This window comes from Sciurus carolinensis, chromosome 16, assembly GCF_902686445.1.
Source record: "Sciurus carolinensis chromosome 16, mSciCar1.2, whole genome shotgun sequence".
In the NCBI taxonomy this organism is placed as follows: Eukaryota; Metazoa; Chordata; class Mammalia; order Rodentia; family Sciuridae; genus Sciurus; species Sciurus carolinensis.
The window spans coordinates 36,442,959-36,469,411 of NC_062228.1; the positions used below are offsets into that span (position 1 = coordinate 36,442,959).

The 26,453-nt window shown below is 41.5% G+C and overlaps 1 pseudogene; it reads right to left on the reverse strand.

The window, feature by feature from the left end:
- Window positions 1–9,666: 9,666 nt before the first annotated feature.
- LOC124966065 (60S ribosomal protein L18a-like) lies at window positions 9,667–10,132 on the reverse strand (annotated as a pseudogene).
- Window positions 10,133–26,453: the final 16,321 nt, after the last annotated feature.

Genomic DNA, 26,453 nt, shown 5'->3' on the forward strand with positions numbered 1-26,453 from the left:
TTTTACTAAAATAAAGAGAGGATAGTGTAGTTAGATATTTAAAAATAAAAACAAAGCCAGAACGAAAACCTGAAATATACTAAGTTCAACAGCAAAAAAAAAGATAAATTAACAATGACCTCCAGCCCAGGATGATCCAGTTTGGAAGGAGGGAGGAGTGATACAGTGGAGATTAATATCAGCAATAGTGAGCTGTGCAGATACCTTGACCCAATGTTTGCTTGTTTCCTGTTCACCTGCTGCTTGTGGTCTCTGTGCCTATGGCTATGTGCGTGGTATTCTATTTGGAGGGCTGGAGAAACAGCTGAGACTGTAACAGTTGGTATTTCTGAATTTGGTCTTTGTAGCAGTCACATATCTTCCTGTTTATAGGTATTCTTTATTACAAAAATATATAAGTAAATCTCTTTAATTCAAATGTTTGGCCAAGTTAAACTTAACTTTAACACATTAAAGGCTCTGAGAGGCTCCACAAAAATGTACCTTGTCAAACTCCCAGAAGAAGAAATAGGCAGATTTTTCTGGAGTTTCTGTCCCTAGCTCTTAATTTTTTTTTTTTTTTTTTATAGTTGGGTATGGACAGCATGCCTTTATTTTATTTACTTTTTATTTTTATGTGGTGCTAAGTATCCAACCCAGTGCCTCACACATGCTAGGCAAGCACTCTGCCACTGAGCTGCAACACCAGCCCCCTAGCTCTTTTTAAGAGTTCTTGTCAACATTTTTCAACCCATCAGTTTAATGACAGCAGCAGAATGCATATCATCACTGACCATCATTAAGCACTTACTATGTACCTGGTCTTGTGCTAAGTATTTTCCTCCATTTTCTTGTTAAGGCTTTGAGATATTATGAGGTTTCTTGTATGAACTAGATAAAACAATAGCATTTGTCTGCAGTTTTAGGTAATCTTCCCAAGAACACACAGCTGATGAGTAGCTCCTGCCATGATCTCAATGCAGAAAACAGTACCTGGCATTTGGGCCATGTTTCCTGTCCTGCCCCCTTCCTCAGCTTTCATATTCTTAACCTCTCATTATTTGAGGTCACCTTAGTAGGACTATATATATTGCAGCTTGAAAGAGCAACCCCCTTCCTGCAAAATGACCTGTTGGCTGTTACAGTTCAGGGCCCTTCAGACCCATGACCAAGATGCGGGACTTCAGTGAGCTGCCCCTCAGTGCCCTGCCTGAGTTGCTGTGGATATGCAGGAGAAATGTGACTCTAAACTCAAACATCTTTAGTAACAGATATCCAAGAAGGATGGGAAGCTTGCTGGTCCAGTTACAGGGTTGCCTGGAGCAGCTCTCTTTGCCAAACTCCTTCCAAGGTCAGAGGCCCCTTCAAAATGGCCATGTGGGGTAAGCCAGGGAGAAAATAGCAACACCTTTGAAGCATGCTGAACTTGGCTCTAATTGAGCTCTTCCTGTTGATTAGAATCTATTTGCATTCATTTTCCAGCAGAAGGGTTTCTCTGCTTCCTCAGATGGCACAGAGCATTGCAACAGAGCTGCATGTGCCACTGATGATGCTGCTTGGGCAAAATTAGCCAAGGTGCATTAGGCAAAGGAAGAAAGGATCAAGGGCTCATAGGTCACTGTCTGTGTAGCTGCCTCCTTTCCTTTCCTCTTGGAGGGGCTTTCTTGGTGGGATTGCCAGAATAACTGGATGGAGGGGTTTTGAAAGAGTATTTGCACATCAGAGATGAAAGGCTGCTTTGTAGCCGAGCAGCTGCTCCCATCAAAGCGCTCAGAAAGCTTTTGAAAACATTAACTCATTAAGCCTCCCTTCTCTTGTCAATGTGGGAAGTTCCTCTCCCAGACCTGTTAGGCAATGCAGATGCAAGGTGGGCCATGGCAGGTGTGTGTATGTGGGTACAGTGGGGTGGGAGGGGGAGCAAGATTCCTGAATTCAGAGTTTTGAAATTCCTCAGTCCCAAGGGGTGTTATTTTAAGTTCAAGAGGGTTTCAAGTTCAAGGCTTGTTGCTTGTTCACTTGGCAATCACTAAGGAGTCTTTGGAGCATTGCACTGAACTTTGAGCATAGCCTCAAACTCATTCCCTGTGTCTTCCTTCTACATTCGAACTGTCTGCCTGGACTCAATAAGATGGGAAGTAGGAGACAGGTTGGACTCCTGTCATCATCTACGAAGAATGCCTTTGTGAGCTGGGCAGTGTTGTAACCCTGTAATCTCAGCAACTTGGGAGGCCGACACAGGAGGATCACATGTTCAAGGCCAACCTCAACAACTTAGTGAGGCCCTGACCAACTCAGTGAGACCTTATCTCAAAATAAAAAAAAATAAAAAGGACTAGAATGTGCTCAGTGGTAAAGCATCCTGGTTTAAATCTCTGGTACCCACCTCCCTGCCCCCAAATAAGCTTTTTCAATGAGTAGTTACATGTGAGCTCATACATAATTCCCTCTTCCCAGAATCAGTGTAGTTGTCAGTGAATGGTTGGTCAAGATAACCGGGTAAGACATTCTATCCTGATTTTGCCAAGAGGAACTGTCCCTTCCTCTCTTACTGGATATGGTCTTGGGAGGATGTCACTGAAGGTTTTTCTGTTCACCTCTAGTAAACAGGAGATGCAAGCTTAGGCTATCGAATACACCTTGCCGTCTTTCAAGCACTTACATTTATTATTATTTTTTAAAGATAAAGTTATAGCTACATTCTAAATCACTTCAAGATTGTTTGTTAGTCTTGATGAAATTCTGGGGAGTGGGCATATTTGTAGAACTGCGGTGGGAGCATATGTGTCATAGTAAACCCTGTGTATATTCTAGAAGGTAGAAGCAGGTGGAGTTTTTTTTTTTTTTTCCTTAAAGACAAAATAAAAAGCATTACACACATTATTTAGAAACAATGGTCATTGGCTAGAAGGCTTAATTACACAGGTAGCTTCATTTCAAGGTTGGACAAGCAAGTGTTGGACAGATGTCCTTGCAGAAGTATTTTTTTTTGTGTAAGGCTGTGGTTGTGGTTCTGGAAGAGTCTTGTGAATAGCTCTTGTTATCAGGCATGAAGATGAGTTTGCCTCCTTCACAGACTCCTGTCTTGGTTTATTTTCTATCTGGCTGACAAAGGTGACTCTATTTTGCTTCTTCCACAGAGCTACATCTCCTGCTCTGAACTTTCTCCTAGTTCCAAGCTTTTGATGACGATGCCTGTGCATCACACAGTGTCACAGAGAGCAAACTAGATATCTAAATACATCACAGGAAGCACAGTTCTGCATAGATGTGATGTTACTTTGCGAGAGAGAATCAAATCCACCCTCCCCTGAAGCCTGCCCTCCCAGTCCTAGGCTCCCTACCTTCAATTCCTTCCTCTGACTCCCTGGGTTGCTAAATCCCATCCATCCTGTCTCAAACTATTCCCCATTGGCTCCCCTCCAGGCCCACTGCTGTTGCCTTAGTTCAGGCTTCCCTCATCTCTGGCCTGTTGCAACCCTTCCCTAACTTGTCCCTGCACTGCAGGTAAAGTAATGTAAACTGAGAAGCCTCAGGGAGAGGTAGCCTGGAAGTGAGAAGTAACCTGGAAGAAGTAGAACTAGAGCCTGGTGGGAGCGTGGTAACTGACAGCATACACAGGGCTTGCCATTCTCGGGCTGCAATCTCCAATCCTCTGCCATAGGAATGAATGTTCAGGTTTTCTCAGAACTTTCATCCTGTTTTATTATCTTTGGGTGCTTTGAGATGCTTATTCTCTGGGATGAAGCTTTCCAAAGCCTCCCATGGTAGAACCATGCAGCTGGAGAGTTGGGGGACTTCTGGGATCTAAGTGGGATGCTTTGGGAAAGGTAGGTTTGGGTCAAGTTACTATTCTACCAATGTGGCCTCATGTTCTTGCCCCAGTGCCCAGACTTCTGATTCCAGCTGGAAGAAGTTCACCTTCTCTGAGAAGGCTTCTGTCTTTCTTGCTATCTTCTATTAAATTGATCTCTCTAAGCCTCTACTTCCTTCTCTATTACAAGGGTATAAAACTCAGAGGGTTTTGTCAGGATTAAAAGAAAGATGGCATATGTTCAAGGACTTTATTTCTCTCAAACAGTGTGCTGTGTGTCACCATCATGTCAAATCCTTCCAGCTTAAAGAGGGATTTGTCTTTGTTCCTTAGTGCTCTGGAAGACAGAGGGGTTGGATGGAGAGGGAGTCAGGAGAGGTTCTTCAGGCAAATTTTGGGGTAGGGAGGCGTGTAGGGGATAGAAAGGGCAGCCGACTGAGAGGGAGGAATTTGGGAGTGTTACACTAGGGTACCTGGTGGGTGACAACCAGTGTCTGTGATGGCTGTAGGCCAACACATCATTCTGTGCTAGGCCATTGGGCTGCCAAGGAGAAGCCATTCATTTCCTGCTCCAGCCAGCCTGGTTTCAGAGCTGCTCCAACTCCCCCGTCTTCGTTGGGATCTGGGGTAATGTAGGGTAAGGGAATCCAGATCTTGATAATCTTCTAATGTTTTTCTAAGTACCCTTTCTAGGAATAGGGGACGTAATTCTATTATCCAGTTGACTAGAGGGGAAAATTAATTTTGGGGGTGTTAATTAATGTGATTTCCAAACAGAAGTGATTAGGAGAAAAGAACTTAGTCTTAAGAGGGGCCTGTCCTCTGGAGTTGTGTCAAGAAAGTCATGATCTAGGATGAAAGAATTTGAAGCCCAGTGAGTCCTAGGATGAGGCCTTGTCCATTTGTTTAGGTGACTTTCTAGGAATGGAAAGATTTGGAGTCAATATCAAACTTAAAGTAAGGTATTCAGATATTGCAAACTGGGGACACACAGATGTGCTTTGTTTGGTCCACAGTTATTTTTTCTTAAAAATCTGAGTAGTGGGGGCTGGGGTTGTGGCTCAGTGGTAGAGTGCTCACCTAACATGCGTGAGGCCCTGGGTTCGATCCTCAGCACCACATAAAAATAAAACAAAGGTATTGTGTCCACCTACAACTAAAACAAAATATTAAAAAAAAAAATAATAACCTGAGCAGTGACCCTGAGGTGGCGGGGGATAGAGGGGACATAAGAGTTTATGTAAAAATGAGGATTTCCATTGTTCTCTTAAAATCAGGAAGACATGATACCTGGGCCCCAAGTTCACCAAGTTGGGACCTGGAAGGCCCTTCAGTCTGGTGTCTCCCTCCCCTGCCCTCTCTGCTTTGTGAGGTTGCCAGGTGTGAGGCACACTGGCCCTGTAGAAACTGGAATTGAGACTTCCTACCTTAGGGTCTCCCTGATCACCCAAGTCCTGCCAGGCAGACTTGAGGTGTGGCCAGTTCAGGACTCAACTCTGGGAAAAATTCCTTGTTTACTCCTAATGTAGGGATCATGGAAAGCAAGACTGTGACAACAAAAAAGAGAAATTAAAACAATGTATGAGAAACTCTGGTGTCAAATGAAAAATTTGACAGAAGAGAGTCAAAGAGAATGATTTTTTTTTTTTTCTGTTGTTGTTAAGGAAATAGCAATTTTCTAGTGGTTTGGGAATAGCAGGCTAGTGGATTGTTCTTCCATTTCCCATTTGATCATTGACTGACTGGGTTGTTTCTTCCCCCTGATGATGCACATTAGGTTAATGTCAATAACTGTTAACAAGTTAATGTCAATAGCAGGTGATTTACTGGACAGATACTGAATGAGCCTATTGTCCATTGGACAAATGTTTCTTTAGTTGAGAACCACTGCCTTAGAAAAAATTCTGATAAGTAGAAATTCTGGATCGAAGGGGAGGCACATTTTTAAGATTTTGTTTCAGATTTTGTGTTCCAGATTAAAGGCTGTGGAAATTACATCTCTAGTGTTGATGAAGGTGTTGATATCTATACTTGTAGAAATAAAATTTTTTAAAATAAAATGAAGGGGAAGTTCATATAACACCACTTGAAAGTGTACAATTCAGCAGAATCTAATGAATTCACAATGTTGTGTTCTCTCTAGTTTCACTCCTGCCAGATAAAACCCTGTACTATTAAGTAATCACTTCTTATTTCTCCTAACACAATCCCCTGGTACCCACTAATCTGCTGACAATTTCTAGGGATTTGCCTATAAATAATAAGAGCCTGCTGTGTCTGATTTCTTTCAATTAGCACAATGTTTCCAAAGTTCTTCCAAGTTGTACAGGTATCAGTTCTTTCTTTCTTTACAAGGCTGAATAATATTCCATTGACTATATATACCACAATTTATCCACTCATCTGTTCATCCATTGATGGGCATTTGGGTTATTTCCATTTTGGGTATTATGAATCATGCTGCTACATGGAATAAAATTTTAAAGTTTTCCACCTTTCAGATGAACAAGGATTTAACAAATATTTTAAATCTCTTTAATTGTTTTAAGACTAATTATTTGTATTGAGGCCAATAAACATGTTTGAGGATGTTCAGACTTCTTGATATGGGCAATAGCAACCATGCTGGTGTTTGTCATCAAACAGTGAATCTGGGAATATGTGCGAGTGTGTTGTGTCTGGTCCAGTGTTAAGTGTGGTAGATGGTGGGATTTTTCAAAAGAAGCATGGAGCTCTTTCTTTTCCCCACCCGTTACCCCTTCCCTGAAGGTATTTGTTTCCAGAAATGCCTGGGGGATAAGAATTTGGTATTTGATTTCTTATTCAGCTATTGATTTTGTATTAAGCCATTGATTATGTGTCTTTTGATTTTAAACATCTCTCATGAGGCAAACAATCCTCCCATGAGTTATCTTGGTGGTTGAAATTCCACATAATTCCTTTCCTCACAGTTGTTCTGCCAAGTAGTCTGAAGCTATTTCATTTCATTCTGGGCAGCCATATTTTCAGTGTTCACCTTCTACGCCTTGGTGGAATTTATGATCTCCTTCCTAAAGATTTATTTTAGTTTTTAAAAAAGAATTTCAGTTCTACCTTTTTTAGGGGGGGGACCTCCCCTTAGAGTTAAATGGTGCGTTGTTTTTTGCTAGTTCACTATCATATACTTCAGCATATGATAACAGTTTAGAGAGAGTCAGATACTAAGTTTAAGACACTAACATCTGTATTAGTTTTTTAGGGCTGCCATAACAAAGTGCCAAGACCGGTGGTTAAACAACAGAAATTTATATTCTAATAGTTCTGGTGGTTGAAAGTCCAAGATCAAGGTGTTGGTGGGTTGTTTACAAGCCCTACCTTCAAATACATTCATATGCTAAAGTACTTGGGAACTTCAACATATGAATTTTGGGGGTGGGAAGACAATTCAGCCCCAACACCTTCCTAATGAGAAGCAAATTGAATTTATAAAAAGTTGTTACCCTAAAATATTTTAAAAGTTTTTATCACTCCCTCAAACTATCTATTTCAAGTTATTGCTAAACCAGGCATTTTTTTTTTTTAGCTTGTGTTTACTGTATTGTTTGTATTTAAGATGATAAGAAAATGAATCTTTCAAGTAGATTAACTACCTCCTACCATATGTGTTATGTATTTATTTTATTTTTATTGAAATAGAACTCACATATCATAAAATTCACTCTGTTAGAGCATATGATCCAGTGATTTTTAGCATATTCATAAGGTTGTACAACTATTAGCACTGTCTAATTCCAGAACATGTTCATCACCCCCCAAATAAACCCTGTACCCATGGTGGTCACTCTCTCTATCCCTCCTTCCTCCAGCCCTGACAGGGACTGCGTGTGTCTGGATTTGCCTGTTTTGGAAATTGCATGTGAATGGAATCATTCAATATGTGGTCTCTTGTGTCATAATATTTTCAAAGTTCATCTCTGTTGCAGCATGTGTCCATGTGTCATTACTTCCTGTGGTTGAATATTACATTATATGCCATGTGCCACATATTGTTTATCCATCTGTTGGTGGACATTTGGATTGTTTCTGTTTTTTACTGTTACAGACAATGCTGCTATGAACATTCATGTACAAGCTTTTTATGTCCGCAGTTCTCTTGGATATACATCTAGGAGTGAATTTGCAGGCATCGTAGGGGAGTTCTGTTTTGCTTTTTGAGGAACTGCCAAACTGTTTTCCAAAGTGGTCGCACCATTCTACATCCCCACCAACAACATATGTGGATTTGCATTTCTCCACATCCCTGTGAACACCCATTGTTGACCATCTTTTAAATTATTATCATCCTAATAAGTCTATCTTTATTTTTAGTTTGGTAAAATTTTATTCATGGATACTATGGAGGTGAGCACCCAAAGGTTCTGGCTGTTTTATCTTGTTTACTTGGAATATTTTGCATATTTCCTGTTTACTCCATCTCCCTTTTTCCCTTTGTGAATTCTGAGTTTGCTGCAAATAATTCAGCTCCTGCCCTTGAGGCTAGTGAGAGTTCCTTGTAGGGGCCACCTGTATTCATTTGGGCTCTGATGAGTTAAGTTTCCGCCATGTACATCTTTCTGGTGTTTTTACCCTATTCCATGCAGCATTAAGTGAGGCATTAAATGAAGGTATTTTGACTCTTTTTTATTGCATTTTTTTCCCTGACTCAATAAAGAATTTAGCCCCTTCTACTTCCTTTTCTCTCTTCAATTATGTGATTTAACATTGATTTTTTTCCCTCCTCCCAGGCATAGAAAGTATCTGTAGATCTCTTTTTAATGACAAATCAATTTCAACACCTTAATGTTACAGAGTTGGAAGAGGAGTTTAAAGTTTCACTCTGTTTGCTGCCCCAATCTTTCTGTTTAAGAAGCTTGAGTCATCTATGATTGATGGAGGACATTAGTGAGAGAAGTTAGCACCATTTTGATTTATTTTGTTTACTTTGAAAATAGTTTTCTCACTCGTCAAGTGGATTAATTATGAGAAAAGAATTGTGAGACTGGGTGCAGAGGAAGGGAGGGTAAGCCAAGGTTCAGGGTCCCCTTCTGGGCTAAGGATGGCCATGTGACTGCAGGCCCCCTTCCCTAGCTATGCCACCCAGGTGGCCTGGCACCCTGCCCTGTGGTGTGAGCTGCAAGTGTGGGTTCCTGATTCCTAGTGTGTATTGTCAGGAGGAGGCTGGGCAGGGAAATATTTGTGTAACTTTTTGTAGTGCAACTCTTATAATTATATCACCTTTAGTTCTTTACATATGCTATTTCCTCAGAACTCTATCAATTTCTTCTTTGTAGCATTTAAATATCAAAACAGATGCTCCTTGACTTAGGATGGGAGTTCTATCCCTTTCGATGAAGGCCATCATAAGTTAAAAATGCATTTAATACATCTAATTTAACCAAACATTGTAGCTTAGCCTCACCTACCTTAAACATGCACAGAACACTATGTTTAGCTCACAGTTGGACAAAATCATCTGACACAAAGCCTATTTTATAATAAAGTATTAAACAGCTCATGTGGCTGCCTCACTGCCACTGTCCAGCATCTCAAGAGAACATAGAATATCACTAGCTCCAGAAAAAAAAACTAAAAACTTGAGCTATGGTTTCTGTTGAATGTGTATTGTTTATATACCATTGTAAAGTTGAAACATTATAAGTTGAAGTATTAAAAGCTGGGACCATCTGTACTGTTATAAACATTTGATATTGTCTCTTCTAGATGTTAAGTTCCAAGAAGGTATGGATTTTTTCCTTTCATTTCCCTTTCCTTCTTTTCTCCCTCCCTCCCTTCCTTCCTTTCTTTTAAATAGGGCATTCCCAAGGAGTTTATTTGGGCAGACCTCTGGGCCCCTGAACCTAGAAGATGGTGTTGGGCCTTTTGGTGGTGAAGTGTGACTTGTGCAGTGCCTGATGGGGTAGAGGGAACTTGATTTTGGAGTCAAGGAACTGCTTGACTGCTGGCCAGTGGCACTTGCTGGCCGAGATCTCATCCACCTTCATGATCTGGATGGAGTGGATGCAGGTGGGTGCCGCAGGTCCATGTCTTAGCAGCACTGGGTGACAGTTTCCATAGTGGTCAGGTTGTGGTATTCCTGGGTACATGTTGTGGGTGCTACTGTAAGAACCACAGCACTGTCAGATGCTGGAGCTCTTCATCCACAGGGGGTGCCTCTCAAATACCTGCCCTCAGTGGACAATTTCCCCCCAAAACTTCTCCATCTTCTTTAGCTGAGACGCAAAATGCCAGAAGTGGGACTTAAAAGATTTGCATCTGGTAGAGAGGTGGGGTGTGACATTTGGGAGTGGACAGGCAGCACCCCATTGCCTGAGGCCTTTGTGGCGTCTCTTCCCGTTGGCCAATACCCACAAAAGGGGTAGGTTCCTTTCTTGATCATGACTAACTCCTCAATGCCTAGCTCTGTGCCTTTCTAGTGGGTGCTCAGTAAACATATGTTGAAGAAAGGAATAAATATCAGGAAAGTAAAACAGAGTACCTGATGGGGTATTTAATATAGAAGAGAAGAAGGGTGGTGTATGGGGTGATCTCGAAGAAATGAAGGTTGAACAAAAGTCACCAAGGTGAAGAGTTGAAGGTAGGGGAATTCCAGCAAGAGTGGAAACTCAGAGAATAATGAATAAAATCACAGTAGTATATATTAGTTATTTGGGACCTAAGAGGCTGGAGCTCCAACATTCAGGTACTTGTTGGGCCTGTCTTTTTGTTAATCTTTGGGATCATTTTCTGCAGGATAATAAATCAGTTTCTACCTTAACCTATGAGTTCCTGAGACAAAGGAGGATTCAGGAATTTGGCTGCTAGAGAGGGTGTGCAAACCAAAAGTTAGGGGACAGGTTGGCAGCTCCGAAAGCTGGGTCTAGATATTCATTCCAGGGGTCACCTCTACAGGTGAGCTTAGTAAGCCACACTGCTGAGTGCAGCTCCTCTTAACTGTCTCAGATAAACCTAGGCATGGAAAACTCTGTTTCTGTCTCACCTAAAATCCCTCCTCAGTAATTCCAGGGCTTGCTCTCTCAAGCAGAAATGAGGCAAGGCTGATTTACAGCTGATGCTGCTCTGGGGTTGAAGTCTGCACAGTCCTGTGGGCCTCCTTGTCCCAGGCCTGCCTTTTGGTGGTCTGTGACTACAACTAGCTGGCTTTCCTTCCTGGTGAAGGAGGTCCCCAAGGTCAACCTGGCTCCTGGTGTTTGAGCACTGCTGGCTGTCACCTCCTGTTGCCATCTTCAACACTTGGCTTCACATCCTCTTGTCCTCTGTGCCTTTCCCAATTTGTCATTATTATTTTAGTGATAATAGAGAGGCCACTGGGAATGGAGGCAGCCGGCACCAGCTTTTACAGTTGATTAAATGCCTAAAGAACTAAGAGAGATGTGGGCTGTCTGGCCCTCTGCTTACCTGTGGCTTGTTACACATCTTACCTTTGGTTCCTCTCAGGCCTCTTGGCAGCCAGAATCCATTTCATTTGCATCACAGTGATTTTCTCTGATTAGGGAGCCTGGTTTAACTTTTAACGGTGTCAACAATTTGAAGACAGACTTTTGAACGTATATAATTTTTTGGGCTTTTATTGGCTCCTTGTATTGCCTAACCCTTCTTGTCTCTGAGGAAAGTGTTTTTTTTTTTTTTTTTTTTTTTTTGGTTTAGTTTTTAAGTGATGGGGTCTCACTATGTTGCCCACTCTGGTCATGATGCCCTGAGCTCAAGTGATCCTCCTACTTCAGTCTCCCAAGTAGCTGGAATGGTAGGCACATGCCACTACTACATTTGGTGAGATAAGGGGAAGGAAGAAAGAGGATGCTTTGGTTGAGATTTGAGAAATTTTAATTTGGTTATCTCACACGAGAGATAATAACCTGCACTTAAATTGGCCTCTGGAAAATCACTGCTCTGGCTGGGATGGGATTTACACCTGGCATCTCACATGGGCACGTGGGAGAGGACACTCACTGTTGATTCTCACACCTTCCTCTATAAAGGGAGCTGATTTGCTGGGTGCTTCCTAATTTACTAAAAGTTGGGCTACTTGTGTTGTCTGCTTCCATGGGAGATTGATTGTCCCTGAAATATAAATATAGCTGCTTTCCTTATGTATAATCTGCTTTTTTTTTTTTTAAATATCACTCATTCAAAATTCAGTCATGTTTCCCTAGAGCATCTGAATAATTTGAAGTTTGACTGTAGTTGCCGTAATTCATACTTTTATAGCAATTTAGAAGGAAAACAATTCAGAGGGTGTGCTTTCCTTGTCATATGGAATGATTCAGATGATAAAGCTGAGAGTGTGGTATGTTTTAATTGTGGCGTAGAACAGGCACTTGGTCTCTGGGGAGGTTTAGGCACAGACAGGCAGATTGCAACAGTTAATGTGGGCAAGGGGGACACCAGTGTGTTTGTTTTCCCAACAATAGGAATGAGGATGAGACCATTTAGTAACATTAGCACGCAGGCAGCATTGGAACTTTCTAAACAGCTTTGATGTCCATGGATAAGAGTAATGTCCTCATGGTCAAGACTGAAACTTCTGAAAGAATTGGAGATGAAAGAGAATCACAGAAAACTCCCCTCCCACGCCCCTACTTCAGGCATGGGAACTCTTGTTTTACACAGATGCCGCTGCGCATAGTGGCGCTGTTGGTGAAGGGAATGCTGAAAGCAATGGAAGATCTGGTGTTCATGTTGGCTGAGTGAGACAAGCATGTCCTGAGTCACAGGGGTGCCCTGGGAGGTGCAGAAGCAGCAGGAAAAATGAGTAAACAACTACAAGGAAGGATAGGGGGCATCGGGATACCAGGGAAAACATGACAACGTGGTTCCTCCAGTTCTGGGCCTGTAAGGTAGGCTGGAGGGGTTTCAGAGCCACCTGCACAGTGGGGAGCAGAGGGCAATGCAGAGGACAGGACCACATAAACAGCCCTGCTGGACTCAGGGCCCCAGGGCCTCAGATGCCACGGCACACACAGCATTATGGGCTCGTGAAGCTGGAGCAAGATGGTGTGCCAAGGATCCCAAAGGCTCAGACAATACAGACTGTTCATCTTTTGGGATCAGTCTCTGGATGTAGATATGGAAAAACTAAAGATTTTGCTCTCAAGAATCTCAGCGCCAGGGAAAAAGATACACAATGCAAGATCACAGCTTAAATAAAGATACATTTTCTGATAGTAATAAGCTGCAGAGAGATTTAAGATTTAGCCCACTGGAACAAAGCCCAGCCCCCTTCTCTGTGGTCAGGGACAGTGGGTGTTTGTCCTGATGTTGAGCTCAAAAAGTTTGGGAGCATCCTTCCTAGACCCCACAGTGCACCCATTTGGGTCACCTTTTCATTCAGAACTGGTTCATTTCCTCCACGGTTATACTTGATTTCTAAGATGGGCAAAAGTTTAATTTGGTGAATTTCTTTATTTTTAGGTTTTGTTTTATTTAGGATGGAAGAGTTCAAATCCTTTTGTCCATCCTTAAAAGTGTACCCTAAGCTAGTGACTCCAAATCTTTTATGTTTTAGGGATCCCTTTAAGACGTTACTTGACCCATAAAATTGTGTGTATATGTGCATTTTGGGGGAGGAAACTGGAACTTTGATAAAAGCTTTGGAGAGTATGTGGAATGAGGGAAAGACCCTCAAAAATTTGTGAGCCAAGGGAGAGGGAAGGACACAGGAAATGTGGAGGAAAAGAATAAGTTTCGTAAAGTTGTTTTTCTGTTCAGAATTACACTAGTGGCAGATGTGAGAAAGGCTTGGAGCAGAAACAGGTCTCAGGACTCACACAGGCAGAGGAAAGGGTGGAGGGGCTGGGTGTCCTTCCAAGGTGGGAGTGGAGTGGGATGGGGGAAAGGAAACTCTATGCCAAGGGCAGAGTGGTGTGGATCAGGCCAGCTGCCCTTGTGGCTGCCCCTGCCTCCCTCGTGGTCTGGGGACAATCTACTTCTGAGGGGTCCTAATGCATGGACTGAATGTGGGCTCCTCAAACACTTTGGGTGGGGATGAGTCACTGGTGCTTCCATGAGTCTGGGTAGGCATCTGTACATCTTCTCAAGGACTTCACTGTGGGACCCAGGACACAAATTAACACCCCAGGTGGCATCTCACCATCAAATAAAGGACAGCAAGCAAGCTGCACAAAACCAAGTGTGGGTGTACATTAGGTGCTAGGCAAGCCAATGACTGTACACTTGGGGTGGGAGGTACACCTGGAAGAGAGGTTGCATTCTGGGTAACTATTGTTCTCTTTTTAAAATTAACTGAAAAAGTCACTCAAATCATCTATGGTATTAAACAAATCAGAAAATACTATTGAGCAGATTATCATTGAATGGTTTGGAATGTAATTGTCTGGACTTCTGTGTGCTATTTATAAACAGCTAAAAATCATTAACAATGGGCCAGGAGTGATGGTGCATGTCTGTAATCCCAGCAGCTTGGGAGGCTGAGGCAGGAGGATCATGAGTGCAAAGCCAGGCTTGGCAATAGGGACGCGCTAAGCAACTCAGTGAGACCCTGTCTCTAAATAAAATACAGTGGTTGAGTGCCCCTGAGTTCAGTTCTTAGCAAACTCCCCTCCCCTCCAAAAAAAGAATCATTAACAATGGGATCATACTGTTCTATACTTATTTATTTGAGAGCACACTCTAGATTTCTTGTAAGATATGTTACCTCCTCATAGGAGTAGTGCCCTCATGGCATAGTGCCCCATCAGATGATGCTGGACAGCTCTCAGCAGTCTTTTACGTTTGCAAATTGTGTTACAATGAGGCACATTGCAGCTAAAGTCCATTTCTAGGAATTTATTTCACAGAATAATAAATAATTAATAAATAAATAATTAAGGAAGTAAGAAAAGAAAGGCTATGCTTTTAAGGTGTTGGACATGTCACCAAATTTACTGGATAAAATTTTTTTTTTTTTCAATAATGGGGATTGAACCCAGGACCTCACATATGCTAGGCAAGCTCTCTATCACTGAGCTACATTACACAGCCCTTTTAAAATTTTTATTTTAAGGCAGGTTCTTACTAACTTGCCTAGGCTGGCTTTGAACTTGTGATCCTTCTGCCTCAGCCTCCTGACTGGAATTACAGGCATATTACCCACCATGCCCAGATTGGACAACTTTTTGACAATCTCTCTTCTCCTAGCAGATGTTGTGAGAATGTGGCTGAAGACTTCAGGAGAAGATGCCTGGGATCTTAACTTCCAGGAAACTATTGTTCACATATTCTTGAAGAGATTACAGTCTTCTTCTCTAACTGGCACAAAACAAAACAAAACAAAACAAACAAAACAAAACACAGTAGCAAGAAAAACAACTGGAAATCCAATGTTTAACCAAATCACGTTTTCCTTTTGTTTGCTGGTGATGAAGAGCTGCTTTATCAGGTCTTTACTAGAGGAAGGGAGGTTTTAATTAGATGTTGGCAATGGTGTTGAGGTGTACAATTAGCCTTTCTGAACTTGAAAATGCTGTTACCAGAGGAGGACGGGCTCCAGCTGTTAGGCCTAGCAGACTTCAATCTATACATGTCAAGGACTTCCTCAGACCCTTGCCTGATCAACCAAACCAAGACAGCCATCTGCCCCTCCGCCCCACCACTCTAGATCGGTCTTCTAACTGTCTTCTTAGTGCTTTCCAGTCATCAGAAGTTCTACTCATATACATAGGAGAAATGTACTCAGATTAGATAAAGGTTCTAGCTCCAGCCACTAGAATGTTGCCTGATACAGAGTCATCAAATTGTTGAAAGAGTGAATAAAAACTCATTCATTCCAACATATTTTTGGTCTTTGTTGACTTTTCTTTCCTAGGTCCTGGCTTGAATCCGGTATGGCATATGCTGGAAATGCTAACATAGAGGAGTGTACCTGTCCTTTCCCCTAACAGGTGTGGAAACACATCTGACAAAGAAATGTTCGAGATCATGGAAATTTTCCTTTCTTTTTAAAAAGTTTTTGTGTCAGGGCTCTTGCCCTCTGTATGCAACTTTTTTGAGGTGTTCTTTTTCCAGTCTTCGCACAACCCCAGCACTCAGAAACCTGTGCAGGTGAGGGCAGCATGGTGGGGAGGACGAAGAGTGAAGCTGCAAGTGGGGCGTTGGACGGCAGAACGGCAGTGCGTGGGAGGAGGAGGGCACAGTGTCGTGATGAGATCCTATCTCGGAGGAGGGAAGATTCCAAGTACTGACTGCTTTTATCTACACAGATGTACTGTAAGAGTGGGCAAGTGTAGGGCTATGAGAGTTGTCACACCCTGTTGTGATGAACAGGAACCTTCACAAGGTGTGAAGGAGAGACCTGAGAAACAGCTGGGCTTGTTTATATCAGGTGACTCAGACTCTCATTGGAACTGGACTAATCCTGTTGGGTCAAACTCCAGAGCGTTAATTGCACCAGAGGTGGTATGGGATCAGATGATGAAGCCAAAATGGAGCAGAGATGGATGGAAGAGGTGGGGATAGCTTGGCACCACCATGGAGAATTACATATTGATCATATGGAGGAAAATAGAGTTTTAATAAGGAGAAATAATTACCCGGCAAGTTGAGTGTCTGACTTTCTCAAAGATTCAAGACAGCCTCAGACCATAACGCAGAACAGTTGGCAAACATTTTAATCAAGGAAAAGGCAGTCACTCTGCCCTGCAAAGAGGGAGCTCTTTAATCAAGCCCTGTTGCCTTGTTTATCAGTGGAAGTAAGAAATGATTTGGCCACCGCAATGGAAAGTGGCTTCAGAAACCTAGCCGTGCATGAAGAGACTGGTGCCGTTGAGCAGCAAGACAGATGATGGGGGAATGCTTCCAGAACAGATGCCACCCAATCCAACGGATGCAATATGACAAAGCTAGCAGGGGCCTGGGTGAATCTGTGGGCTGGAAGAGGCTGGGGTCTGTGCTGCAGAAGGCAGGTACAGGTCCCTGTGGTGGAGGGTCAACCCCAGCAGAACCCTCCCTGGACTGTAAACTTCCAGTACCTGACTTCCTGTACTGAGTGTCAGATCAGCAAGTGCACACTGTAGGTGCATAATAAAGAGCCTTATCTGTCCAGATGGTTGCTGAGGGTTCTTCGAGCAGTGAGTTGTGCTGGTAACTTCCTTTCTTGGGGCATGAATGCAAGTGACTTGTTAAGGCAGTGGGAATTATCATAATCTTATTTCTCATTTGTCTTTTCTTCCCCTTCTGGGATTATAACAAGGATGCAGCTCAATCAAGGTATAGTAGCAGAAGGAGTCAGAGATGGTACTTTGGAGGGATTTCTGGTAGAGGGAGATATGACAGGCTGATTCCATCTGGGTCTTTCCCTGGCCCCAGAAATGCTACCACCAAAGCTAATCCATTTCCTTCAAGATCCTTCCAGTTCTGATGATCCCTCAGGCCATCCCTCCTTTCTAAGTGTATTAGTTCATTTGTTATTCGTTCACTCATTCCTTCAGTGTGTATTTTACTAGTAGGTGATTTTCATGTACCCACTGTCCATCTTTCCACACACAAGTATTGAAGAAGAGCTATTTCTAAATGCGGGCTCTGTGCCCAGTATTGGGATCACCCTTTAAATAAAGCATTACTCCACCCACACTCCAAATTTGTTTCTTCCCTCAAAAGCTCAGGATTACTTGGATGAGTACATTTTTACTTAAAATATCTACCTTTTCCAGAAAGCTTATTAAAGATGTCATTAAAGAAATAATCATTGAAATTTGCTTATTTATGGAATAAGGATCCTTCTGGCCCTGAATGCAAGATTTGAATACCAAAATGAATGTAGGTTGCTTTTTAGGACACTTGAAGACTGTTCACTTGGCACCTGTGTTGCAGTGATCAGAAACAAAGTCTGTGCTCGCAGGCTGGGGTTGTTATTACATCATTACATAAATATGAAACTCCCTGTGGTGTTGTTACTACCTAGCCTTGTCTCAGGAAAAATTATGGAATATCTGGATGAGGAAAAAGTTAATGTGGCCTAACCCTGAACCAGTTCAGGGCCTTTCTGGTGGTGGGGTGAGGGACACCTCCACTGACCATAACCCTAACTCCAGAAATACCAGGTTAAGACTCCTGTATCTCCACCTGCAAGATATAGGGTTTTGACCCTGTCTGTGGTCACCTCTGTGCTGAAATGTTGTGATGACTGATGTGAGTGCTTATGACTCAGGAACCAGCCATTCACAGGGGACAGCAGGTGCACGAGCAAGCAAGTGACAGCACTCAAGTTGGAGAAGGAAATACTGAGCCCCTAAACGTCTTTGGAATGACCCTCAACTCAAATCAGGCCAGACTCTTTCTGTAGGAGGCTAACCTGTATCATCTTGCTTTCTTCTTTCTTCTGGAAGTATCTGCACTGTGGTATTGGTGTGTGTGTGTGGCGGGGTTGGGGGACTTGTTACATTCATTCTGACAGCAATGCAATATAAACACCCATCTCATCTGAGACAGAGTTTTATTTTATATGAAAGAAAAGCTCTTTCTCTTTATAAAATGCAATTACACATAAATAGTTCATGTCATCTGCTCTTGAAATTTTAGCAGCAGGACTTAATGCTACCAGTTACCATGGTAACAGGCAAAGATGGTGATTTTAAATTTTAGTGTATTATTCTGTGGTGGGAAAGTTCATTTCTCTGTGAGTGTGTCTGAAGGATCATGCTGCATATAGGGTACAGTTTCTCTTTTTTTTTTTAATAGACCACTGTGTCAGAAAAGTCAGGAGGTGAGACTGTCATTTGTTCAGGTGAATACATTGCAAAAATGAAACCCAGTAGAGGTATTTTCCATTTCCTGGTCATAGCCTTTCTTTCCTGCAGTTATTAAAGAATTATTGAAATGCACATGACAAGTAATAACTGATTTGTTTCTATAGTGAGAGAATAAGCTTTCTCTGGTTTGCCAAAAAAATAAAAAAACAGCCTACTACACAATGAAGAACTCCTAAAAGCCTTAGAAATTGGCACTTTCAGGTACTTATGGAAGTGGAGTTAAAGGTAAGACTTGAAAAAGTAGAAAATCTATCTTTTCAGTGAGGATTAACTAACAGCTGTCTAGCTTGGGGGACACTGAACAGCAGAGATGGCAGGGATGCTATACTGAAAATGGGGTCATGTCAACATTTCTATAGTGAGTATGTTCTAATTTTTCCCCACTCAGCTGGTAGGATGCTGAACTCTATGGGCAGGAGTTTAGAGAAATCATCTTTAGATCTCTCTTCTTTTGCAGTTTCCTCAGAGATACTGATACTGAGGGTTCTTTAATTGAATGCCCCATGGGTGCTCTCTATTAAAGACCACTGTTGATAGGTCTCACTGTGGATTGAGCTTCCAATTAGTGTGTTAGCATCCCTACCCAAATAGAGAAAACAGTCCAGGATCACCAGATAGCCAAGGAAAGCCTCTAATATGACAGAGGTTCATATAGGCAAAAATGTTCTCTGATTGTCTTTTCTATTATACAGTAAATATTTTCATACATGTCTTCCAACATTTCTGTAGGAGTTTGTGTTCATGGTCTCCCAATTTTTAATTTTGAAACATCCTTTCTTATTCTCTGACTTTTTTTTTTTAAATAACTTCCTCTTTGTTTCTTTATGAAATTTTATTATACAGGGGACAAAGGGAAGATCCTAGAAGCTGCCAGGAAGAAAAAGAAGTATATCTGTTATGGTTTGGATGTGAGGTGTCCTCCAAAAGCTCATTTGTAAGACAATGCAAGAAGGCTTAGAGGTAAAATGACTAGGTTATAAGACTCTTCACCCAATCAGTGACTTAATGCCCTGATAGGGATTAACTGAGGGTAACTGAAGGCAGGTAGGGTGTGACTGGAGGACTTGGGTCACTGGGGGCGTGCCTTTGGGGATTGTATTTTGTATTTGGTGAGTGGAGTCTCTCTCTGCTTCCTGGTGTGATGTTTTGAGTTGCTTCCCTCCACCAGACTCTTCCGCCATGATGTCCTTGCTCACCTGGAGCCCCAAGGAAGGGAGCTGGCTATCTATGGACTGAGATCTCTGAAACTGTGAGCTCCCAATAAAATCCCTCCTCTTGTCAGGTAGGTCTTTTAGTCACAGCAACAAAAAGAGCTGACTGAAACAATGTCATATACAAAAGAGGAGGAAATAGAATGATTTTGAAATTTTCAACAGCAAAACTCGTAAGCTGGAACCCAGTTATGGATCAATGCCTTAAAAAACTGGATGGACAATGTTTCCCAGCCTAGAATTCCATCTTCAGTCAAGATCTTAAGTAAGCATAAGGGCTGAGCAATAACATCCTTAGAAATTTAACTCCTATGTATCATTGTCACAAGTTTCTTGAGATACATGCTCCACAAAAACCAATGTTTAAATCAAGGGAGAGAGGAAAACATAGGCTATAGGAGACAGAGAATCTAATGCAGGAGTATTGTTCAGATAGAGGATAAAAAGAAACCTCTGTACACAGATGTAAGGGCAACTGGTCCAAACTGGGGAAAATCATAAGACTATGGGGGAAGGGCCATACTGGAAAGATAGCAGGCAGGAAAGTATGAGAGAATGAGGAATGAGGGCAGGGGAGATTTGCAAGAGGAGCATTCCAACTATGCAAGATAATAGATAATATCTAAAACTAAAAGCACACTTATATTGCTCCTTTTTGAAATTTCAGAGATATCAAAGTTATACCAAATGAATCAGAAAAAGAGAGTTGAAAGTGCTTGCCTCTGGGAATCAGGGGTGGATTGGGTAGAGAGGTAGAAGGCTGCTATTTTTATAGCAAGACTTACAAAGTTATTTGACTCTTAAACTATGACACGCATGTCTTTTTGATCAAAGCCGGCTTAGCAATCATGTCTGGACTCCTCAGCAGTTGCTGCCTGATGGTCGAGCATTGCTTGTGAATGTGCAGTCCTCTGGCTGACATGTTCTATGTGCAGAGCTGCTCATTGTTCTAACTGCTGCTGACAGGTACCCTTGCCTTCCTGCCCACTGCACCTCATCTCCAAAGCAGTTTCTTCCTTGTTGAATTAAGCATGGTTTCTGCTGTCTTATTTTGATACTGAACATGGTTATGAACATTTCCCTGGGTCTGGAGCTGTGTGGCTCTTGACAGGAGCTGCTAGGAATGCTGATGGAGTGTGGAAGAAGGGGCATGGGATGTGCACAGGTGGGCAGGTGCTTGTGGAGAGCCAATCCTGGTTGGACATTTTAGGTTGCAGCTTTGACATTCAAGAATCTGGTCCAAACCTATCCAAGGGGAGAAGTGGTGCTGCTTTTCCTGGCCATCTTGATATCTCCCTGAGTCTTCTTGGTGCCAGAGGCTAGGAGAGAGCCTGACACCCATTTTTCTGAGGCTTTTGGGTGAACTTTTGGGGTTTAGGCTTCAGCTTCTGTGTCAATGGGGAAAGAGACACTCAGCAGACATCATTCTCCCCAGTAGGAACTTGACTCTACTTTTCTCAAAGCCTGACCCAATACCACCCCAGCAGGAAACTTGCAGTTTGCATTGTTGAGGAGAATTCCTTCCTTCTTGTGCTCCCACACCTTCATATCTTGGCTTCTTTGAGTATGTGTCTTTCAGACTTGTGTGGCCTTTATGGGTCCATACTAGATCCCCAAACCGCCCCAAACTCAGTGACTTAAAACAACAGCAATGAGTCTAGATCATGAGTTCAGGGATCACCTGGGTGGTTCTGCTGGTCTGGGCTAGACTCAGCTTATCTCAGCTGGGCTCACTTAGATGTCTGTAGGCCTTCTGGGGACCGAATGTCTGGAAGTTGACTGGCTGTCAGTGTGGTTGGACCATGTGGCCTCCCATCCTCTAGCAAGCTACTTAGGTTTGTTTATAAGACAGCATCAATGACCCAAGAGACAGGAAACCAAAATGTCCCTTGAGGCCTAGCTTGAACCTGGCACAATGTCATGTGTGCCACTTGAATCTACCAACTCAGATTCAAGAAGTGGGGAGATGGACCTCACCTCTTGATGGGAGTTGCTGCAAAGTAACATTGCAAGAACATAAAGGCATGGAGGGATAAAGAATTGTGGCCAGTTTTGCAATCTACCAAAGCAGGGTAATAGTAAAAAAAATGTTTTTGAACACTTAGTTCCTATTGTGTGGTAAGTGCTTTTTATGTATTCATCTCATTGTGTCTCAGTTTTCTCCTCTTTAAAATGGGGCTGGGGCTGGGGCTGTGACTTAGTGGTAGAGTGCTTGCCTGGCACATGTAATGCACTGGGTTTGATCCTCAGCACCACAAAAAAATGAATGAATGAATGAATAAATAAAGGTATTGTGTCCATCACAACTAAAAAAACTTAAAAAATTTTTGATGAAATAGGTATTGTATTATCCCCATTTTAAAAAACATTTTTAATTGTAGATGGACACCTTTATTTTATTTATTTATTTTTATGCAGTGCTAAGGATCAAAACCAGTGCCTTACATGTGCCACAAAAGCACTCTACCACTGAGTCACAACCCAGCCCACTTCATCAAATTTAAAGACCCAAATAATTAAAGGAATCTTGAGAAAAAAGAACAAAGTTGGAATCAGCACATTCTCTGATTTCAAAATATATCTTAAAGCTATTATAATCAAAATGGCATGGTACTGGCATAAAAACAGATGCATCAACCAAAGGAACAGGTAAGAAAGCCAAGAAATAAACCCAAGTACTTATGTTCAATGAATTTTTCCACAAAGTGCTGAGAACACACAGTGGTGCCAGTCTCTTCAATAAATGGTGCTGAGAAAACTCAATAGCCACATGCAGAAGAATGAAGTTGGACTCCAATCTTGCACTATATGTAATTAATTCAAAAAGGATAAAGGACTTAAATATAAGACCTGAAACTGTAAAACAACTAGAAGAAAATATAGGGGGAAAGCTCCATACTGATCTGTTATTTCTTGGAGAGGACTTCAAAGGATGGTCAGCAAAAGAAAAAAATAGACAAATATGATTACATCAAAGCTTCTGAACCACAAGAAAACAGAGTGAAGAGACAACCCATGGATTGAGAGAAAACATTTGCTCATCATCTCTAATCATCAGGGAAATGCAAACTAAAACCACAAGGAGCTATCACCTCACACTTGTTCGAATGGCTATTATCAAAAAAAGATGAATGATAATATACCTTGGATAGGGTGTGGGGAAAAGGGACAGGGTAAGACAGTAAATTAGTGCACTCATTTGGAAATATGGAGATTTCTCAGAAATGTAAAAATAGAATTATCATATGAACCAGCAATTCTGCTGGGTATATCTATCTAATGGAATTGAAATACTTATATCCAAAAGAAATCTGCATTTCCATGCTCATTTCAGCATTCTTCACAGTAGCCAAGATACAGAATCAACCTAAAATATCCATCACTGGATGAATGGATAATGAAAATGTGGTATGGACACAATCAACTTTGAAATATACGATATATTATTATTAATTGTTGTCAGCATGAAGTGTAATAGGTCACAAAAACATTCCTCTAGTCTAACTGAAACTGTGCCCTTTGATCAATATCTTCCCTTTCCCCATCTTGCTCTTCCCCGGCCTTCAAAAACAAGGAAATCCTGTTATTTGTGGACAACATGGTTGGAATAGGAGGACAAAGAGAAATATTGTCTGATCACACTTGTATGAGCAATCCAAAATAGTTAATGTCCTAGGGACAGAGGGTAGCTAGGTGGTTACCAGAGGTGGAGGAAAGGGAGAGTGATGGGGAACATTTCCCTTAGCTTGGAGAAATAATTTTTGGTGATCTATTGCAGGGCAGGGTGACCATGGTTAATAATAATGTATAGTATATTTAAAAATTGCTAAAATCAATTTTTAACATTCTCATCACCAGAAGATGATAAATTGGTGAGGTGATGGATATGTTTAAATAGTCTCTTTCTATAATGTATACATAGGTCAAAATCTCATGTTGTACCCCCCAAATATAAACAATTATTGTTTGGTAATTAAAAATAAATTTAAAAAATGAGCTAAGGAATATGCCCAGGGTCATGTGACTGGTAAGTGGTGGAGGCTCTAGGATTCAATGCAGTGCAGTGATTTTTTATTTCTTTCCTGCCATTCACAGAAGGACTTTCCCGGGATCTGGCATATAGCAGGCCCTTCTAAACACATTTATATTTAAATTCAGTTGTGGTAAGTGTGTACAACTAAAACAGCATACCTGAGAACTCACACAATATCTTCCTACCCCACATTGTTTGCTATTTAATTAATAACACCAAAAAGCAATTTATCATTGAGAATCTCTGGCAAAGACAAATTGGCTCAGAGAAGCAGAGGGGAAGTGCAGATTTCTTTACCCTGAGGAAGAAGAAATGGGGCCCTCAGGTCCCCTCAGTTTTATACACTTCAGTGAATATACCAACCTCCTCATAAAGCCTTCCTGAGTGACTACAGTCCAAACTGTTATCTCCTTTCAAGGTTTCACACAGTTAATTACCTCAGATGTCTTGTGGCTTATATCCCCCAACAGATGAAGGTAATATTAGGCCAAGCTCTAACATGATGCTTTGTGCTCCACATCCTTAGTTCATTGCATTAAATACAATATTTTCTCACATATGCTCACATACCCACCCATCCATTACTTGAATTTTAATTAATCGATTCATCATATATTGATCTATCCATTCATCTAATTATTCATGGAATCTACTCATAAATCTGCATACCCACATACCTAATATTTCTTCTATCCAAATGAAACGCCATATAGTCCTACCTATATCATTTGTGTGCTCTTTTATCATTCAGTCATCAATTTATCCATCTTGAATTTACCCATATATTTATCAATTTATTTTTCTTTTTAAGTATGTCTAATCTTTCCTACAACCATCCTTCTTTTCCTTCATTTTATTTAATAGCCAGTTACTATGTCCATCTTCTTAGCCATCCATCCATTTATTCATCTACACATGCACTTGACCCTTTGCATCCATTTTCCCTTCATCACTTTCCCTCAAACCAATCTCCCCTGCCTCTATCCACTTACTTATTTATCCCTGCAGTAAAACACTTCTCTATTTGTCCATCTTTCCATCTGCCATCCATTCTTTTTTCCTTTCAGTTTCTATCCTCTCTTTCTTCCATCCATTTATCTCTCCAGGCATCTACCCATTTTCCTATTCATATTTCCTTTTATCCTTGTTAATCCTTCCTTCTTATCTCTTTAGTCTTTCATCCACCCACCCACCCACCCATCTGTCTCAATGAGGTTGGGCTGCCGAAACATAACCATGGATTGGGTGGATTAACAATAAATGTTCATTTCTTACAGTTCTAGAGTCTGGGAAGTTTAAGATTGGTGTCAGCATGATCTGGGTTCTGATGAAGGCCCTCTTCCTGGTTTCCCCACGTGGTAGAGAGGAAACAAATTCTTTTGTGTCTTTTCTTATAAGGGCACTAGTCCATCATGATGCTCTGCCCTCATGACATATGCTTCCCAAAGACCACTCTTCCTATTAGCATTCCTTGGAGATTAGTGTCTCAACATGAATTTTGGAGGCATACAGTATGCTATCCATAATACCATCTGTTCATTCATCTTGGCTATAATATTTATGGGGTCCCAATGAGAAAGTTTATATTCTAGACTTGTTTGAATGAAGGTTTCTTTATGAAGATTTAATAGGGCTAGATAGGATGGGCATTTGGGGAAAAGGATTCAGAAGAGAAAAACACACACACACACACACACACACACACACACACACATACACATAAAACAGTTCAGAAAATATGTTTTCTCCTCTTCTGAACGGATGGTGTTATGCTATTATTAATATCAATGTGCAAAATATTAGATGTGACTGTATATTCCCCTGTTAACTAGGTAATTATGCCCCAGTAAGGCAAGTACTTTGATTACATGTTTTTCTTATTAGGCTTTAATCTCCATGAGCACAAAGACTATGCCTATGTTAACTCTAGTTTTGTCTCAGTTGTTTGCAGAGCATCTGGTATTACTAAATAATGAATGTTTATTGGACAAAGAGTGCAGAATTTGTGAATATTTTCAGCCTCCTTTCCTCTCCTTTCCTAGGAAAAGTATTAGGAATGTTTTAGCAAAGCTCGATGTGGGAAGGAGAAGGCTCCTTGGTCAGGAATGCTCTCTAGCACAGAGTAAACTCCATCATGGGGGAGTGACTCATGGCTGCATTATGATCTTCATAGTTATATTTTGCAACCACACTGGTGTAAAGATAAATAATGTGTATTTTCTTCCACCTATAAATTCATGTTTATTCTGATTTAAAAAACATGTTTGTGTATCCCTAAAAGGCCTTAGGCACTGTGCCCACTGTGCCTAAGAGATAATATGGTTCCTGGAGTGACCTGGACCATGACAACACAGGTTATAGCAGGAAGCCAGAATTCTCTACAAGAAAACATCAATAATAACCCAGTTAACTTGCTTCTTTATTTCTTTTACTGAGAAAAAGCAAAGCCGTTTCAAGATGGCCTTTCCTTGGGGGTCACAATTGGGTATCCCACCTTTGGTCAGATACTCCAAATAATGTTAGTTTTTTTTTTTTTTTTTTCTCCTGGTGCCAGGGATTGAACTCAGGGGCACTCAACCACTGAGCCACATCCCCAGTCCTATTTTGTATGTTTTTATTTAGAGACAGGGTCTCACTGA